We start from the raw sequence: 16,387 nt of genomic DNA, 5'->3' as shown, positions 1-16,387 counted from the left end.
GTCTGTCTGTCTGTCTGTCTGTCTGTCTGTCTGTCTGTCTGTCTGTCTGTCTGTCTGTATTACCACAAGGGGATTTAAAGGAACCTAGATACTCTTAACTGTATGGAAAATAGGATGTCATTCAAACACATGCTCGGAGATTGAAAAAGAGATGCCGATCTCAATGTGACTTTCCTACTTAAATAATGGATGCATAAAAACAGAAAATATGCAGCATAATGATAATCAACTCTGTCACTGTGAACGAGCCAGGCTTTGACCAGACGGTTGGTTTGGATAAGGTGTAGAAGAGGGTTTGCTATTTAGCTGTGAACGACGTGGAAATGTTCCCCAGAGGGGTCGTGATTAACCACATGTCGAAGAAAGGGGAGCTTTCCCACACAGCTAGTGGTCCCTAGACTACTGACAATCTCATACAGAATCACTCACCAGCACCGCAGAGCACACTGCCTTCAGACACCATCAATCGCACCAGCACAGCAGATGGATCCTCAGGCTCTCGCTAGCCATCCTCATGTCAGGAGAGTGTGTATACAATCAACCGACAAATGTTAGCTTAGGTATGCCCTTCCACGCTACCACCACATTCTCCCATTCTCCACACTGTTTCTATTGCACCACCTTAACTAACCACGCTACTAAACCAGGGATATCATGTACATTCTGGAACTCAACACGTTTCTTCCCTGACACCCATTCACTTCTTTAAATGGAGACTCTCCATCGAACATGCTTCTTAGTCCAGGACTAGACTTAATCTGGGTCCAGGAAACTAGCCTCAATCTCCCCCTCCCCGTTATGGCAATCCCATGCTTTGCCCTCACTCGCTTTGAACCTCCCCATAACCCCTTCCTCCCCACAACATGGCTGTCTCGCTCCCCGCTGAACATCCAATCGAACCCCAACCAAAAGTAGCACTTTGAGAACTTCGAGGAACGGAAATCCCAGGTACATGAATGATATGTCGTTGTGAGGAATGTAAAAAAAAAAAAATTGAAAAAAGACTAAATGAAATGGAGACTGAAAATGTTGTGCACTAATAAGTGTCGTTCTGCATATTTGTGATGTCATACTTCTGGGTTGAAATGCTGTTTGTCTGACCGATTGGTCTCAATAAAGGTTTTTCTTTGTTTAGAAAAAGAGACTCAGGACTGAAAGCCCAGAAACGGAGGGAAAGAAAAGACGACTTGGATAATTGTTTTTTGTTTAAATAATTGTTTTTTTGTTTAGCATTTGATTTAATTTCTAAGTTAATGTCTGTGGTGTCGGAGCTTGACTGATATGATGCTTTACTGTGTAAAACAAACAGCTGTAGACACTTTCTGAACGTCTGTGCAGTGTAGGCCTGCGTCCCAAATGACCCCCTATTTCTGACGCAGACTAGGTCTTCATGAAACTTCACTTTGATCTCAGCTGGTTTGTACCGTTCGCTCCGGGTGGAAGACGCCCCTAACTTACTGATCTGTGTTCTGCTTATACTCTACCCAATCTTAACCTTGATCTATAGATGGGTTAAAGTCAAAAGGACCTGAGATGAGAGCTTGGTGGAAACGTCACCCAGGAATTTGCCGTCTGTCTGTCTTAATGTAAACAGGAATATTATATATGTTTTATAAGAAAAAAAATCTAAGAATTACATAACAGAAACCAAAAAAATAGATTTAAACAACTGTTCATACCTCAGAAAATGAAGTTGAAACAGAATGAAAAGGAGTTGTGATTCACATGCATGGATAGCCAGCCGCCGTATCGTACGCTCACATTGTTTGTGTGAAGCTTCTTGACAGGAACTGTATATAAAACGACACCATCTTAAATTCAAGTGGTATTTTAGGCTTTTGACAATCGCTCTGACATCCATGGAGTTTCTCACAACTACTTAATCCAATAGGCTCAGATAGACTCACAGGATCAGGAGATGTTTAGGGGGGGGTTCCCTCTACATAGTGTGTGTCGGGATGTTCTGTCCTGGCTCAGTATTAAATGTAGCTCAACAAGATCTATGTCTATAACTCTTGTTTATGTCCCTCATAACTGCCTAACCAAGCCTGGTCCCAAACTCCTATGGTCATTATCACGGTTGGCAAGACGGCACAAACCGGTCTGGAGGCAGGCTATGTCAGTATCCCGGTAACGCTAGACGAACCATATAGACATTGCTGCTCTGCAGAATGCGATAGTAGCACTTGCGCTCAGACACTCGCCAATCAATTACTTTTGGTTTTATAGGTTATGACAAAAAAAACATACATCGATATATGGTGGCATCCCAGAGCTCTTTATTTGTGTTGTTAAAAAGTTACACTTACTTACGTCAAACGCTGTTAATGTCCAGTTTCTTACTTGGGTGCGTTTCCCTTCCTCAACCTGCTCTTGAGCCAATTATTTTTCTGAAGTCGGCCGTTGAACTATGTCCAAACCATCTTAAGCGGTGTGCTTGCTCTTCTCTCAGCTTACCTTCATGAACACTGATCTGAAAGGACCAGATAAGTGATAGCAGTCTGGTGGTAACGCATCCATTTCCTGTCAATTTCCAGTGGTAATCATTAGTCAAGTAGGGTATATAGAATGGGAGATTGTGGGTTAGCTGGGAACGAACACAGGATAGGCAGAGGGAGTCGTCCATGAACTACTCCTGAGTTTCTCAATCCTGGTCTTCTGTGTTGACAAGGTAAGGGGATTGCCCCTATTATTGCTGACAAGTGAATGACCCTGTTGAGTTTTCAGTTGAACAGTCATCTGCTCTTCCCACCAGTTGAATGTGTACTGTAGAGCATGTCTGATTGGAGATGGGATGGTTAAGTTTCTAGACTCAAGGACCAGGATTGGGGAACCACTTTTATGCACCATATTGGTTCTGATAAAAATGAAAAACGTCTGAAATTTCCAGTGAGAGAAACTGTGTCGACGTGTTAACAAATTCACTCAGGTCTGACTCAATGTTATGTAGAGTGGTGAACAGAGGATACAGAATTCTGTGTTGTGACCACTTGTTACATTGCTCCAAGACATAAATGTGATTTCACTGGCTTTTTATACACCCCCCAGCACATTGTATTCAAACATGCCATATGTCACATGATGATGATGATGCATGAAATTCCCCAGGTAGATCCAAAATGGAAGTCCATTCTGAATGTCACTTTGGATAGCGTAGAAGGCATGACCCGACATATGGTGACAGGGGCATTTGGAAGGTCCCATCAGCAAAGTTATCACGTATAGACACACCAAGCGATCTAAAGAATAGGCCAATCTATTTTCAGAGAATTACTCCTAGTAAAAGACAAGTAAAATAAGACCATTTGGAGCCTGCACACAGACCCGTGTACACTTTCACATGCAGCCATTGCGGAGTGGAAAGCAGCAGCAGCAGGAGGTGTTTGCACTCAGGTATATAAGAAAACGATGATCTTTTCACTTTAATAAATGATTATTTAGACTCAAACCATTGTTCATTCACGCGTCTTTGACTGTCTGTGTTTGTGCCTTGTCTTGGGCAGATGAGAGATAAGTGGGTGTGACAGTGTTGAATGCGGCTCAATCTAGTGTCGTGATTGGCTCAAGCTGTGGTAAACAAGACATTTATACTATTTTGTCATATTGACGCAGTAAGCTCTGTCTCACTGCAGTATCAGATATCCAAACCCTGGTCCTTAAATGTTCAATTTCAATGGTTAAATAGGCATTCAATTTGAGTTTTTAAGTTGAGGGTTATGGTTTGACCAATCAGATCTTTTGCCACTAATTTGGCAAAAGATGAGAATTGGTCTGCCTGTGCTAATTGAAAAGCCTGCTACATAAATCATAGTCTTGTGATTTCAGTCGACTGACAGGGTGACGAAAAAGAAGAAACCTGCACACTGCTCTTGCTGGTATCACTGCTCTTTATTACGCTTTACTTATCGACCTTTGTCACCTCTTACGAAGGCCGATACGTAAAGCTTAATAAATAAAGAGCAGTGTGCGGGTTTCTTTTTTCTCTCTCTACTTATTCCATTGTTACCATGCACCTCCAACAAAGATAGCTCAGATGTGCGAGTGGCTTTTGATTTTTGAGTCTACTGACCGGGAACAAAGGATTTGTTTTCTCCTAAGTGATCATGAGAGGCCGGGGGTTCGGGATCAGGAAATCTGCTTCATTTGACATATTTAGGCAGTGTGGAGTCCCATTTTGAGACCAAGGTGCCTTTTCCAAGGGAGCCCGGCATGACAAGCAATTACACAATCAAGGCAGCATAGGAAATACACAGAAAATACAAAGAATCAAAAAATATAGAAACATTTTTAATAATTCAGAGGCACAAACTCACCAATGAGGAAGTAAGTGAAGCCTGGGCTGGGATTCTGGGAATAGCTTCACTCACGGTGGATGGCAGATGCGCTCCGCTGGTCGCTCAATATTGGTAGCCTAACTACAGACAGATTCAAGTCTTCTCTTTTCAGCCATAACCATTTGATTTCAAAACTGTTTTGAAATATAAGGCCAATGTGGCGCTGTCAGGAAACAGCAGCTAAAAATCAGCGGTTTGATAATAAGCACGCTGCTATGCTCGTGATTAAAGCAATTCACAGCTATTTTTTTTAAAGAAGATATTGATACTCTGTCTACATTATCCTCTCTGGTGTAGTATTTTGAATTGTTTTATTTAGGCCTATGTACAAACAGGACTAATTGTTTAATTTTGGCTAGTTTCATAATTATTTGATTTTGGCAATTTACCCGTTGATGCTGGAGCACGTCCAGCACTCCTTCTTCCCACGGCTATGGTCATGTTCCTAACGAAGGCACGAAATGTGAGATACTGTTTCAAAAATCGAGGTATCCTAAAATAATGACTTTTCAAATATGAGTTCTCATTTTAGTTTTGCCTTTAGAAAAATGTTTTGATAGTGAATGGGACCGTAGGTTGTCAGGTTATAGATTCAGTACCCCTCAATTTGTTTAACTTAGCTTATTTAAGCTTTATGTCAAGAGTTTTAGAAATGACAAGGTGATACAGAGGTGGAGGAGGTTGGAAGGGACAACTCGGGGGTTGAACCCAGGTCTCCGGCGTGCGTTGAGTGTTACTGCTACAGAATATCTGCCACTTAACTGGGCTTTGATACGTGCAAGATGGCGGACAAATCATAACGTTTGGACAGATAATCTCTTCATATGGTATTATTGCTTGAGACAAGCATCTATTATATCTATGTAAGTTGATGCACAGTAGTGGTTCTTCATCTTTTTTCCCCCCCTCCATTTTGAGGGCCGCTTGTTGACACTTTTTCTCTTATAAAACCACAATTTTAGCTCAAGTAAAAGCACCGGGTGCCTCTGTAAACTGGTCATCTCTGTATTCCCGTCGCAAGACCCACTGGTTGTTGCTTATTTTTTATTTCATGCCGTAATCAGGGTCTCACAGCCTAGGTCCTACCAGTATTAAAGTTATATAAACGTTACTGTTAACCCATGTGGCTATAATGTGCCAAGGTTCTCAGTCAAATAAATAAAAATTCAGGGGTTTTGTCAGACTAAAATGTTTAAAAATATATATATATAGTATTGATTTGTACAAGCAGTGTACTACTACGACACAAACACACAAGACAATTCAGGAAATGTGATTGCGGTCACCAGCTGCTCAAGCCAGTATTCTGTTCACGTTGCATGGTGTTATGTTATGTCCGATATGTGTTGGGCTGACTGGTCCAAACAATCAACCAGCGCAGTTGTAAAAAATTGGGTTTTGAGATTGTGTTAATTGTTTTAAAATAATATATTTGTATGGTAGTTGTGGCTAGTCTATTCGCAATATATTTATCTAATAAAGAGAGTATGTATTTATCTGTCTTGGTATAGGTTTTGAACTTGAACCTGACTAAGTACAGCACTGTGAACTCGGTGTGAGTTTGCTTTAGATTTGTTGTGGAGGAGATGATGTCATAAAGGCAGTCTTCCTCTCCACCAATCACCAGCCTGTCTTTCCCACCTCGCTCCCTGCCCTTGTTCACTGTGCAATCAGAGCTGCTCTCTCGGCTCCTCTCCGCGTCAGACAGATTGCAAACATCTGAGTTCACAGAGTAACACACACACACATACACACACACACACACACACAGGCTGACGGACTCACTCAGACATCCATTACAGATTTTTCTGCTCAGGAGAGGAGAGTGCTTGCAGCACCACAAAGGCACAAAAATAGCGCACACACACACTTTCACTCTCACATACACACACACTCATAAAATTGCATTACATTAAAAAAGGACACTACTTAGTGCTCAAACCCACACTTAGAAACCTTGTAGATACTGTATATGAGACTGTCGTTAAAATGAAACGAGTGTTTGAGTGAAGTGTCCATGGCATCAATACAGTGTTTGAGCACGTGCCTGGGCACAGGTTAATTCAAGCACGAGTTCCTTCACCCTGCAAATCTAAATAGCCTGCCGTCAACGAGTCATACAACAATTCCCACCCAACCCCCTCTACACACACTCATGCAAAACAGTGTTAGATAAGCAGTAGCGGTGCATGGATATAATCACTGTGGAAGCCGAGGCCATATGTGTTGTGATAATTGTGTTGTTTGCTCTATAACATGTTAATTCATATGCCTTGTCACCGTGATAGATACTGTAGGCCTAAAGGCAGAGACAATAAGAAGACACAGTGGCAGAATAAATTCAACCACACCTTTTTGTTTTATCACAACGCCAGATAGCAAACTCTGTCCAGTGAAGTCCACAAAGCATATTGCAGGTACAGTAACAGACAGTTACATGACCTACAGCGAGGTCAAGCAAGTTAGTGTTTCCAACATTTTCAGACCACTAAACAAATTGATTTAGAACCACAGTTTTTATTTAACCTTTATTTAACTAGGCAAGTCAGTTAAAGAACAAATTCTTATTTACAATGACGGCCTACCAAAAGGTGAAAGGCCTCCTACGGGGATGGTGGCTGGGATTAGAAATAAAAATAAATTCAATAACTATATAGGACAAAACACACATCAAGAGAGACAACACAACACTACATAGAGACCTAAGACGACAACACAGCATGGCAGCAGCACAAAACAGGGTACACACATTTGCTGGGCGCAGACAACAGCACAAAAGTCAAGAAGGTAGAGACAACAATACATCACGCAAAGCAGCCACAACTGTTAGTAAGAGTGTCCATGATTGAGTCTTTGAATGAAGAGATGGAGATAAAACTGTCCAGTTTGAGTGTTTATTTTTTTTTTGCAGCTCGTTCCAGTCGCTAACTGCAGCAAACTGAAAAGATGAGCGAATCAGGGATGTGTGTGCTTTGGGGACCATTAACAGAATGTGACTGGCAGAACGGGTGGAATATGAGGGCTGCAGTAGATCTCTCAGATAGGGGGGTGTAAGGCCCAAGAGGGTTTTATAAATAAGCAACAACCAGTGTGTTTTGCGAAGGGTATACGGAGATGACCAGTTTACAGAAGAGTATAGAGTGCAGTGATGTGCCCTATAAGGAGCATTGGTGGCAAATCTGATGGCCGAATGGTAAAGAACATCTAGCCGCTCGAGAGCACCCTAACCTGCCGATCTATAAATTATATCTCTGTAATCTAGCATGGGAAGGATGGTCATCTGAATCAGGGTTAGTTTGGCAGCTGGGGTGAAAGAGGAGCAATTACGATAGAGGAAACCAAGTCTAGATTTAATTTTAGCCTGCAGCTTTGATATGTGCTGAGAGAAGGACAGTGTACAGTCTAGCTATACTACCAAGTATTTGTATGAGGTGACTACCTCAAGCTCTAAACCTTCAGAGGTAGTAATCACGCCGGTGGGGAGAGGGGCATTCTTCTTACCAAACCACAACCTTTGTTTTGGAGGTGTTCAGAGCAAGGTTAAGGGCAGAGAAAGCTTGTTGGACACAAAGGTTTGTTTTAGAGAGTTTAAAACAAAATCCGGGGAGGGGCCAGTTGAGTAGAAGACTGTATCATCTGCATATAAATGGATGAGAGTGCTTCCTACTGCCTGAGCTATGTTGATGTATATGTATTTTTTTTCACATTTTCAAACAGTTATTTACATTTTCCTATGGGGTGATACATTTGGGTCAGGTTTTTTTTCTCGCCTGTGTAGCCTCGTTTCACTGCCTAAAATAATCTAGTGTTCAGCGAAATAACACAATGTCAAATACAGGTAGCCTAGACAAATAATTAACATCAATCACATTAACCGGTATTCTCTCGCGGGAATTTCACTAACGGTCCTTATGTAGCCAAACATAGCTGCTGCTCATTCCGTTTGCTCGAAAAGGGATAAATGGTTAAAAAAAGGCTTGCGTCCATAGAGACACATACAAGCTCTACTGGTAGTACTGCTACTACCAGCAGTACTACACCTGCACCTGTCGACAACACAAGTTGTTCTGCTTCCACGAGCACATCCAATGCTAGCATCAGTAATTCTACATTTGTTGTTAGCCCAGCTAGCATGGACACTGACAGTTGTGAATCTGATGCAGCCGAAGAGCTACTGCCCCCTTACCCGGGAAAGCACCGAACAACAGACGGGGTCATTGGACCATCGGAGAGGCACAAATATCATGAGAACTACATTGATTTGGGGTTCACTTATATTGGGAGTAGTGCCTTTCCTCAGCCACAGTGTGTTATATGTGCAAGAGTACTATCTCACAACTCGATGAAACCTTCACTCTTGCGTAGACATTTAGAAACAAAACATGCCAATTTGAAAAATAAGCCAGCGAGAATTCATGACTTTTGAGTAGTAAGACACGTATAAAAGCAACAGATAACATTAATAAGAAGGGGCTAGAAGCGTCTTATATGGTGAGCTACCGAGTGGCTAGGACAGGCAAGCCACATACTATTGTGGAGGACTTAATTCTTCCTGCTGCCGGCGGATATGGCTGGGACAATGCTGGGGAAAAAGGCCCCAAAAAATGATACAGACAATTCCTTCAGCAAACAACACTGTTTCACGACGCATCAGTGACATGGCAGGAGATGTTTTGAAACAATTACTGCTTCACATACAAGCCAGTCAATTCTATGCGTTACAGCTGGATGAGTCAACAGACGTGGCGGGCCTGGCACGGCTCCTGGTATATGTACGTTACGTTTATGGGGGGTCAATTAAGGAAGACATCCTCTTCTGCAAACCACTGGAAACCAGGACAACAGGAGAGGATATTTTTTAAGTACTGGACAGCTTTGTGACATCAAATGGACTTTGGTGGTCAAGATGTGTTGGTATCTGTACTGATGGAGCAAAAACCATGACAGGGAGACATAGTGGAGTGGTACTGTAATGCGTGTGCAAGCAGTTGCTCCTGATGCCACTTGGGTACACTGCAGCATCCACCGAGAGGCTCTTGCTGCCAAGGGAATGCCTGACAGCTTGAAAGTCGTTTTGGACACTACAGTGAAAATGGTTAACTTTGTTGAAGCAAGGCCCCTGAACTCTTGTGTAATTTCTGCGCTATGCAATGATATGGGCAGCGACCATGTAACGCTTTTACAACATACAGAAGTGTGCTGGTTATCAAGGGGCAAAGTATTGACATGTTTTTTTGAATTGAGAGACCGAGCTAAACGTTTTCTCTACTGACCATAATTTTCACTTGTCTGACCGCTTGCATGATGACGAGTTTCTCACATGACTGGCCTATCTTGGTGATGTTTTTTCTTGCCTGAATGATCAGAATCTAGGATTACAGGGACTCTCCGTAACTATATTCAATGTGCGGGACAAAATGAAGGCTGTGATTAAGTTCCTGACTTTTAATTATTGTAAAAAATCACTGTCTTAAGTCAGTTAGGATCACCACTTTATTTTAAGAATGTGACATGTCAGAATAATAGAGAATTATTTCAGCTTTTATTTCTTTCATCACATTCCCAGTGGGTCAGAAGTTTACATAGACTCAATTAGTATTTGGTAGCATTGCCTTTAAATTGTTTAACTTGGGTCAAACATTTTGGGCAGCCTTCCACAAGCTTCCCACAATAAGTTGGGTGAATTTTGGCCCATTCCTCCTGACAAAGCTCGTATAACGGAGTCAGGTTAGTAGGCCTCCTTGTTCGCACATGCTTTTTCAGTTTTGCCCACAAATTTTTAATGGGATTGGGTCAGGGCTTTTGATGGCCACTCCAATACCTTGACTTTGTTGTCCTTAAGCCATTTGCCACAACTTTGGAAGTATGCTTGGGGTCATTGTCCATTTGGAAGACCCATTTGCAACCAAGCTTTAACTTCCTGACTGATGTCTTGAGATGTTGCTTCAATATATCCACAATTTTCTTTCCTCATGATGCCTATTTCCTCCAAACATAACGATGGTCATTATGGCCAAACAGTTATATTTTTGTTTCATCAGACCAGAGGAAATTTCTCCAAAAAGTACGATCTTTGTCCCCATGTGCAGTTGCAAACCGTAGTCTGGCTTTTTTATGGCGGTTTTGGAGCAGTGGCTTCTTCCTTGCTGAGCGGCCTTTCAGGTTATGTCGACAGAGGACTCATTTTACTGTGGCTGTAGATACTTTTGTACCCGTTTCCTCCAGCATCTTCACAAGGTTCTTTGCTGTTCTGGCACTTTTTGCACCAAATTACGTTAATCTCTAGGAGACAGAAGGCATGGTGTTTATGCTTGCATACTATTGTTTGTACAGATGAACGTGGTACCTTCAGGCGTTTGGAAATTGCTCCCAATGATGAACCAGACTTGTGGAGGTCAAGCAATGAGGCACTGAGTTTGAAGGTAGGCCTTGAAATATATCCACAGGTACACCTCCAATTGACTCAAATGATGTCAATTAGTCTATCGGAAGCTTCTAAAGCCATGACATCATTTTCTGGAATTTTCCAAGCTGTTTAAAGGCACAGTCAACTTAGTGTATGTAAACCTCTGACCCACTGGAATTCTGATACAGTGAATTATACGTTAAATAAACTGTCTGTAAACAATTGTTGGAATAATGACTTGTCATGCACAAAGTAGATGTCCTAACCGACTTGCCAAAACTATAGTTTGTTAACAAGAAATTTGTGGAGTGGTTGAAAAATTATGAGTTTTAATGACTCCAACCTAAGTATATGTAAACTTCCGACTTCAACTGTATGTGCATCCTTTCAAGCACACCCTTCTCATTAACCTGTGCTGAGTTATTCACAATTTTCGATGAACAAATAAGGTTTTATATGTAAGATGGCTAAATATAGAGCAAAATTATCGATAGTTATTATTTCTGCCCTGGTCCTATAAGAGCTCTTTGTCACTTCCCATGAGCCAGGTAGTGACAAAAACCCACACTCTTTCTTATGTTGAATAAATTTACCATATAGCGTGTGTGTGTGGCAGGCTTACAATGATGGCAAAAAAAACTACTTTTGAGAGTGAGCTGGAGGTTGAATGTTTGAAGGGGTTCGGGACTATGGAAAGTTTGGGAAGCACTGGTCTACCGTATCAAAAGCTTTGGCCAAGTCAATAAAAATACCAGCACAACATTTATTAGAATCAAGGGCAATGGTGATATCATTGAGGACCTTTAAGGTTGCGGTGACACATCCATAACCTGAGCGTACCAGAGAGAATACTATAGACATCAAGAAAGCCAGTCAGTTGATTATTGACAAGTTTTTTTTCAACACTTTTGATGAACAGGGCAAAATCGAAATAGGCCTATAATCCCCTATAAATAAAGGACTAACCATGGCTGCCTGCCAAGCAATGGGAACCTCCCCAGAGAGGTTACAGCCAGTCGCAAAGAAACCAGGAGCTGCCTCCATTATTCCAACATCACTTCAACTTCATCAAATCACCTATGCTTCGTCTAACACAGTGACGACTAAAAGATACCAAAAACTATTTAGTCCAATCAACATGGAGTCCAGTAGCAGCAGTCCCCAGCAACAGCAGTCCCCACAATCAGAGTACACAAACAAACAATTTGACCAACTGGGGGCATTTTCGTAGTCCCCACGAGGTCAAATTTATAGGGGGTTTTGGGTTAAGGTTAGAAATAGTGTTAGGGTTAGAATTACGTTAAGGGTTAGGAGGTAGGGTTAATTTTAGGATTAGAAGCTAGGGTTAGGTTTTTGGGAAATTGACAATTTTAGCTAGCTGGCTAGCTAGCCACAGGAGGACAAAAACACAACAATTTAGCCTCCCGGGTGGCGCAGTGGTCTAGGGCACTGCATCGCAGCGCTAGCTGTGCCACCAGAGTCTCTGGGTTCGCGCCCAGGCTCTATCGGAGCCGGCCGCGACCGGGGGGTCCGTGGGGCGACGCACAATTGGCCTAGCGTCGTCCGGGTTAGGGAGGGTTTGGCCGGTAGGGATATCCTTGTCATCGTGCTCCAGCGACTCCTGTGGCGGGCCGGGCGCAGTGCGCGCTAACCAAGGGGGGCGGGTGCACGGTGTTTCCTCCAACACATTGGTGCGGCTGGCTTCCGGGTTGGAGGCGCTCTGTGTTAAGAAGCAGTGCGGCTTGGTTGGGTTGTGCTTCGGAGGACGCGTGACTTTCGACTTTCGTCTCTCCCGAGCCCGTACGGGAGTTGTAGCGATGAGACAAGATAATAATTACTAGCGATTGGATACCACGAAAATTGGGGAGAAAAGGGGGTAAAATTAAAAATAAAATAAACACAACAATTCAAGTTTTTCTGTCAGTGACATATGCTCTCAATGGGATTTGATGGCAGTGATGCAAAAATCCAAGCTGGCTTCCTTTGACACGTTTTTTTTTGTTGGTACGCCAAGACCATTCACAGTTGAACTCGCTCAGTTTAGTTCAACACTGATTGGCACATTTTTTTTATACTCTTTTTATCAAGGGAGGCTAAATGCTCGCTGGCTTTCCTTGCCTTCAATGCTAGGAGCGACAACAATGTCATACTCGTTTGGACCAGAGAGCTTCAGATAGATGGCCTACACGTGGAGAGACAGAGGGGCGCTGTTTTGCTTGCTCGGATGCTTTCTCCTGTGAGATACATTGAGTTTCTTGCGAATTGAAGAAAAATTGTGCAACATTTACATTTAAGTCATTTAGCAGACGCTCTTATCCAGAGCGACTTACAAATTGGTGCATTCACCTTATGATATCCAGTGGAACAGCCACTTTACAATAGTGCATCTAAATCTTTTAAGGGGGGGGGGTTAGAAGGATTACTTTATCCTATCCTAGGTATTTCTTAAAGAGGTGGGGTTTCAGGTGTCTCCGGAAGGTGGTGATTGACTCATCTCAACACAGAGAGACGAAAGCTAAATTATTGTATTTTTTTCTTCTTCCCTTGGTATCCATGAATACACGCCACTGTACATAAGCATATTACCCTCTCATTCACTAGCCTAGATGTGTCCTCAGCTCAACTTTGAGGCTCAGGCGAGGACAGGGAGAGGGAGAAGGGGGGCCTCTGGGAGCACGCCCACATTGACCCTGCCTGTCAGAAACACACACACAAATAGAGCTTTCCCCAGGTTTAATAAGAGACTTGCTAAAGACTTTGGCAGGAAGAAGTTGGGGATTTGTATGAAAGAGGGGGGAGGATGGAGGGAGTGTGGGAAAGAAAGGCATTGTTGTGTTTAAGTCAGGAGGTAAAGAAAAACTGAACTGAATGAGAAAGAGAAACCATCGAACATTAATCTATACATATGAAAACTGATGAATCAAATGAGCAATAAACAATAATATCAGCAGTGAGTGACATAGTTAAAAAGAGGATCTATCTGTGGAAGGGCATTAGGAATTTCAGTTCTCAGCAGTGGTTTGTTGCTAGTTGGGGAATGAAACTTTGGTGTAGGGATAAGAAAGCACATGCACAGTAGGGAATTTTACAGGTGAGAATAACATTGAGCATGTGGTTTCAGTTGGTCTTGGATGTGATAGGGATAAGGGGTTGTAAAGTCAACTCCAGACAGTCATTGGCTAATTTCTGTTTCTTGTCTCTTCCCCATCTAGTAAGCTGTGAGAAAAAGATCACAGCTCTGCTGTTCTAGGATCGGTTTTGCCTTTTAAATCATATTGAGTAAGAACGGGACAGGCATGTAATCGGTGTCAGAGTATGAGAGCTGATCTAGGATCAGTTCCCTCTTTCAAGTAATCATTTGTATTATTATTATCTAAAAAGCATAACTGATCCTAGATCAGCACTCCTCCTCGTAGGCGCTTTGTGAATCAAATCTAATTTTATTAGTCACATGCGCCGAATACAACAGGTATTACAGTGAAATGTAGACCTTACAGTGAAATGCTTACTTAGGAGCCCCTAACCAACAATGCAGTTTAAAAATGAAAAATAAATATGGATAAGAGTAACAAGTAATTAAAGAGCAGCAGTAAAATGACAATGGCTGTATACAGGGTGGTACCGGTACAGAGTCAATGTGCGGGGGCACCGGTTAGTTGAGGTAATATGTGCATGTGGTTAGAGTTATTAAAGTGACTATGCATAGATGATAACAGAGTAGCAGTGGTGTAAAAGAGGGAGGGGGGGCAATGCAAATAGTCTGGGTAGCCATTTGATTAGGTGTTCAGTAGTCTTATGGCTTGGGGGTAGAAGCTGTTTAGAAGTCTCTTGGACCTAGACTTGGCGCTCCGGTACCGCTTGCCATGCGGTAGTAGAGAGAACCGTCTATGACTAGGGTGGCTGGAGTCTTTGGCAATTTTTAGGGCCTTCCTCTGACACCGCCTGGTATAGAGGTCCTGGATGGCAGGGAGCTTGGCCCCAGTGATGTACTGGGCCGTTCGCACTACCCTCCGTAGTGACTTGCGGTCGTAGGCCGAGCAGTTGCCATACCAGGCAGTGATGCAATCAGTCAGGATGCTCTCGATGGTGCAGATGTTGAACCTTTTGAGGATCTGAGGACCCATGCCAAATCTTTTCAGTCTCCTGAGGTGGAATAGGTTTTGTCGTGCCCTCTTCACGACTGTCTTGGTGTGCTTGGACCATGTTAGTTTGTTGGTGATGTGGACACCAAGGAACTTGAAGCTCTCAACCTGCTCCACTACAGCCCCGTCGATGAGAATGGGGGACTGCTCGGTCCTCTTTTTCCTGTAGTCCACAATCATCTTCTTTGTCTTGATCACTTTGAGGGAGAGGTTGTTGTCCTGCCACCACATTGCCAGGTCTCTGACCTCCTCCCTATATGCTGTCTCATCGTTGTCGGTGATCAGGCCTACCACTGTTTTGTCATCGGCAAACTTGATGGTTTGCCGATGACAAATGTTGTCCTGCCTGATATTCTGCTGCTCACATAAAGGTTATAGTGGACTCCATACCCCTGCTGGTCAATAGCAGAACCTCTCCACAACTGTTTCAGTATTGTCAGTATACCTGGTATTCACTGAAGAATTACAGATGAGAAAAAATAACGACAAAACTAAATAATAAATACTATCTGTATTTTCTGGTTTCATCTTTCAAACAAAACAGGCAATTAAACAAACAGCTAAATAACAGTTTGACTATGTTCAGTTCGCAAACTATTACATCTGAGATATAATATGCAGCTGCTCTTTTACCATCTTACCACAGCACCCTCACCAGGACAAATTGATTAATGTCCCAAATTAGTTCATTTACTTACTGCCCTCTGCTCCTCCCCTTCATCTGCAATGTTTGAAAAATACGGGTGACGACAATATGGTGGAAGCTCATTAGGCTAGTCCCAAATGGCGCCCTATTCCGTTGACCAGAGCCCTATGGCCCTGTATCATGAAAAGAGAGAACAATCACAGGACTTTGTTTGGGACCAAGTGCACGGACCAGTGTTTGTCAGTTAAAGGTGAGCTTCTGTGCCCACAAGAACCGATATGTACACAGTATTGTTGTGTCTTTGGCTATGCCAGATGAATTGCTATGACCTGCTATTCTATAAAATAATGTCTCCGTAATTAATATTACCTGATTGAACTAATCATGTAAATATAATTAACTAGAGAGGGACACCACGAAAGAATATTTATAGAGCTGTTATCTTCCGAATAAACTCTTAAAGATTTAGTTATATTTTACATCCATAGCAGTCACATTAATCGTCATTTTATTCAGTCTCATCTGAAAGTTGTAAATCCTTGATTATCTGCAAGAATCCTGGCTAACAAGTTGAATCAGCAATACAAAATTGGGTTTAATTATTTATTTACTAAATACCTAACTAATCACACACATACACAATTAAATCATAACTTGATTACAAAGTGCCGTCATACAGAAAAACGTCCCTAGCGGGCGGAATAGATATGACAGCTTGTTACACAAAGAAAAGGGGCAGGATTTTAGTGAAAGAGCGGGAGACTGGAACACAGGCGAGCTGTGCTATTGTAAATATAGTATCTTATGCATTCTAAATTACCGCCCATTTGAAGAAGGAAAACGCAATAAATATTTACTC

Source organism: Salvelinus fontinalis, chromosome 2 (genome assembly GCF_029448725.1).
Source record: "Salvelinus fontinalis isolate EN_2023a chromosome 2, ASM2944872v1, whole genome shotgun sequence".
In the NCBI taxonomy this organism is placed as follows: Eukaryota; Metazoa; Chordata; class Actinopteri; order Salmoniformes; family Salmonidae; genus Salvelinus; species Salvelinus fontinalis.
This window is presented reverse-complemented; position numbering follows the sequence as displayed.